The sequence below is a fragment of the Balaenoptera physalus genome (genome assembly GCF_965194825.1).
Source record: "Balaenoptera physalus genome assembly, chromosome: 7".
Taxonomy (NCBI): Eukaryota; Metazoa; Chordata; class Mammalia; order Artiodactyla; family Balaenopteridae; genus Balaenoptera; species Balaenoptera physalus.
In genome coordinates, this window is record NC_138886.1 from 92,814,213 (window position 1) to 92,818,220 (window position 4,008).

General features: G+C 58.3%; 1 pseudogene across 1 annotated transcript; it reads left to right on the plus strand.

Moving 5' to 3' along the window:
* Nucleotides 1-333: 333 nt before the first annotated feature.
* LOC309665199 (NUT family member 2G pseudogene) lies at nucleotides 334-2,164 on the plus strand (annotated as a pseudogene). The gene is made up of 2 exons: nucleotides 334-603; nucleotides 1,125-2,164. The product of its transcript is annotated as an NUT family member 2G pseudogene (transcript).
* The last annotated feature ends 1,844 nt before the right edge of the window (nucleotides 2,165-4,008 follow it).

Genomic DNA, 4,008 nt, shown 5'->3' on the forward strand with positions numbered 1-4,008 from the left:
GGAAATGAGCTGAAGCAGGAAGAGGACGACACCTACTTGGACCCGTGTCTCTTGAGCTACACTGACGAGCTGCGTTCCCGGGAACACTCTGTCACCAAGGTAGGCTGGGCCTGGAGCCTGGGGTCTACAAGATGCCAGGGCATGGAACTCTCAGCACCCAAGATCTGGGTTCTGCTCAGGCCGATGGGACTTAAGCTCAGCTCCTTGTTCCTGAGCCTGGTGTTAGGGGAGGTTTACGCAGATGTATGTGTGTATATGTTTGTGTCTGTGTGTATGCCTTTGTGTGTCTGTGTATGTGCATCTGTATAAGTGCTCTTTTGTGTGTGACTGTGTATGTGCGTGTGTGTGTGTGTGTGTGTGCTGACCATCCCCGCCTTGTGGAGGAGAGTGGGGGTGGGTCTCTGCTTTTCACTTTCCCTCCTGGTCTTCTTGTGTCACAGGCCACTCCTGGCCAAGGATGCTCACAGCCTCTTCTTTCTGTCCGAGGTGGAGGCAGTCATTCATCCTCGATTCCCGGCAGAATTGTTTTCCCCAGAGCCACAGCTGGATGTCTTGGCCCTTGCTGAGGAGCTGAAGCAGGAGGAAGGACTCACCCCTGAAGAAGTGAGCCAGGGGAGGGAGAGGGACACTTAGGGAGCCAGGGGACTCCAGGGGAGGGGGGACCCCAGGTGATCCAGGGGGCAGGGGAAACCAGGTGGCCCAGGGGAGCCAGAGGAGGGAGGGATCGCAGGTAGAACAGGGGAGACAAGGGACACCCAGGAAGACCAGGGCACGGACGGACCCCAGTGAGCAGGAGAGAGGTAGGGCCCCAGAGCAGGAGGCCCACATGGCTCTGTCCATCCCTTCCCTGCCTCGGAGGCCTGGCATGGGGAAGGGCCCTCTCTGGGGTGGGTGCAGCGCAGGGTGATAGGAAGGAGAGGATGGGGAGCCGGGAGCGGAGGGAAGGACACACAGCTGGGAATAAGGTGCAGGAGGATGGCAGGAATGCCACCGTGTCTGTATTTGGAGTCTAGTCCTGGAGTCCCCCGTCCCCTCCTCCCCCCCAGGGCCATTGTTCCACTGCCCAGTGCTCCTCCTCTCACACGTGCGCGTGGAGCCGTCACTGTCCTCCTCCCTCCTACCAGCTGGTGCAGAAACGACTCCTGGCCTTGAAAGAGGACGAGGGTGGGCCGGCAGCCCCGAGCCACAGTGCACCCGGAATGGGCTCAAGTCCTTCTGAGTCCCACGCCGGCCAAGGTGCCCAGAGGCACGACCAAGACCGCCATCAAGGGGTCAGTGATGAAGCCTGCCCACCAGAGATTGATGTTGAGGCTCTTCATAGGCCCATCCGAGCAGACACTGGCCCTTTCGGGCCCAAAGTCTTTGTTCCCTCTCGAGGACGTCAGGAGGTCTCTCCATTCTGGGCCGGACGGCTCTCCCCTCCCCAGGGTCAAAGGCGCACTGGCCCTCTACTGGGACCCAGGGATGCGTCTGTTCTCAGAGAGGCGTCTCCTGTTCCGGAGGCCCGAGGGCCCAGGGACGCGTCCAGTGAGGCCGAGGAGGCGCTCCCCAGCCTGGCCTCCCCCTTGGCCTCTCCGCAGAGCCTGCCGTCTTGCCGGCTGTCCCAGAGTCCTGCCCCTGCCTCAGGCCTGGCCTCCCCTGGAGGTTGGGGGGCCCAGAGTGCTCCCCAGGCCCCCTCCCCTCAGAGAAGAGGCCCCAGCCCAGCTCCACCAGCCGCTCCCAAGTCGAGGAAGCGGGCTCTGTGTGGGCGCCCAGCCGCTGCTGAGAAGCTGCCCATCCCCGGGGCTGGCCACGGGGTCTCTGCGAGGCCAGCCTTGGCTCTGGGGCTGGCTCGCCCCTCACAGCCGAGAAAGAGAAAGCGTGACCCGTTTGTCACAGGGAAGAGGAGGAAGAAGAAGAGGAAGCACTGCAGCCAGTAGGGAACAGCCGGGCCGGCCCTCCAGGGCGAGCCCCCCAGGGCGGCCCCCAGGGGAGCCTAGGGGCTCCTCCTCACCCCAGTGCTGATCCTGGGATTGTGGGGGGTTAGGGAGGTGGGGGAGGTGGGTGTGGGCAGGACCTTTGGAGTGATGTATGAAAATTGTGAATAAAGATAGTTTTGGTGGGAAATGCTCTCAGGCCACTGTCATCTTCTTCGTGTGGAGCTGCTCCACAGAGAGCGATCCTGAGAGGAAGGAAGGGTGAGGGATGTCACAGGAGCTATGGATCTACAGGTGGCCAAACCTTTCCTCCACATAGACAAGGACTCCTCAGGCTGCCCCTGGGAACGCATAGCTCTCATTTTCCCCAGGGACCCCCTCATCATGCCCTTCTCTAAAGCCTGCTTGGCTAGGGGCCTTCTGGGGCATCTGTAGCATCTTCTGCATCCCTGAACCGTCTGGGGAGGGAGAGCTGCTTTTGTGCCTCTCAGCCCTCTGGACACTAACCAGTTTCTAGGACGGAGCCTGGAGACGGCCCTTGTCTTTATGGAGCTGCTCTCTGCTTCCCTGAAGTGGCCAGGCGATGGCGCTGGGGTGACCCTCCGCTCATCCAGGGTTTCCTGTGTGGGTGGCCTGACCAGAGAGGAAAAGTCTTGGCCATGGGGACAGGACTGTCTGCCTCGTCATAGCGGGAGCGTTCTCTAGTCCCACTGGGATTATTGCAATGTGGAGAGTGGTTGAGGCAGCTACCTCTTAATCCCAGTGAGGATGCAACAAGGGGAATGGGCGTGGGGAAATTCATGGGGCACCTGTTACAGGTGTGTCTAAGGGAAACGACAGTTGGGCCCCTTTGTGGAACTTGTGGGATTTCTGTGCAGCAGCATCTCGTTCAACTGAGGGAGGAGGACCCATCTGGCTGTGGCTGTGGGGACTGGCCTTAGGGGCCTAGGGGTGTGCAAAGACACCCCAGAACTACTGTCCCTTCCCTTTCCACCCATGGCTGGACATGTGTGTGTATTGGTATCAACACTGATTTGTATTCCCATAGAAAACAGTTCCTCCTGACAAACTATGACGGGGTTTCACAAGAACAGCTTGCTCACAGGGGCAGCAGGGGTGGGGGAGAGGTGTCTGTGGCCCCAGATCTGGGTGGGAGCTGGGATCCATGCTGAGGAGTGTAGAGGCCTCAGTCACCGTCCTGCGGTTGCCAGCAGAGACTTTGAATCATCAGAGCAGGGGAAATGACCCGCTCATAAGGGTGAGACGAGCAAACAATGAGGGGCAGGGAGCAGACCCCTGCTGTCTCCCCGAACTGCCCCCCCTCCCAGTCTGCTTAGCTTCCGTCACAGCCTGTGCTGGCCCACCTCTGAAGCCCCTTCCTCCTAAAGCACTCAGATGCTCTGATCTTTTGTAGACCTGCTCTGGGCCTCACCCCCCTTCCCTGCTGGCCAAAGGCTCTTCTCCAGGTTCTGAGTTCTGATTCCTTCCCCAGGACCCAGGCAGGGGTTAGGACAACAGGGACTCCCTGAACATGACCCCTACACCATCAGCATGCAAAACTGGGGCCGCAGGCTTCCGCAGGTGGCATGGCTCTCTGCTGGACCCTGCAAAGAGCTTGGAGAAGAAAGGGGCTCATGTCTCTCCACCTCCACTAATCTGTAGGTCAGCCTCACAAGTCCTCCTCTGTCCAGGTGGGCAGCACATATGTGCTCCCAGCCCTCCTTGACCCTTTGTGAAAGAAAGTTTTTGCAGCTCAGTAGTCTATTAGTCAAGGTGTCTCCGGGCTTGTTCCTTTTGAAGCCCTACAGGAGAATCTGCTTCCTTTCCCTTTCTGTCTTCTAGAGGCTGCCTGCATTCCTTGGAATTAGTCCCTTCTTCCATCATCAAAGTGCATCACTTTAATCTCTGCTTCCCTCATCACATGGTCTCTCCAACTCTGACTCTTCCTGTGTCCCTCCTATACAAATCTTTGTGTTTATATATAGCCCACCCAGAAAATTTATGATAATCTCTTCATCTCAAGATTTTTTACTTAGTCACAGCTGCAAAGTCCTTTTTTCCATACAAGGTAACATTCACATATTGTCATAGG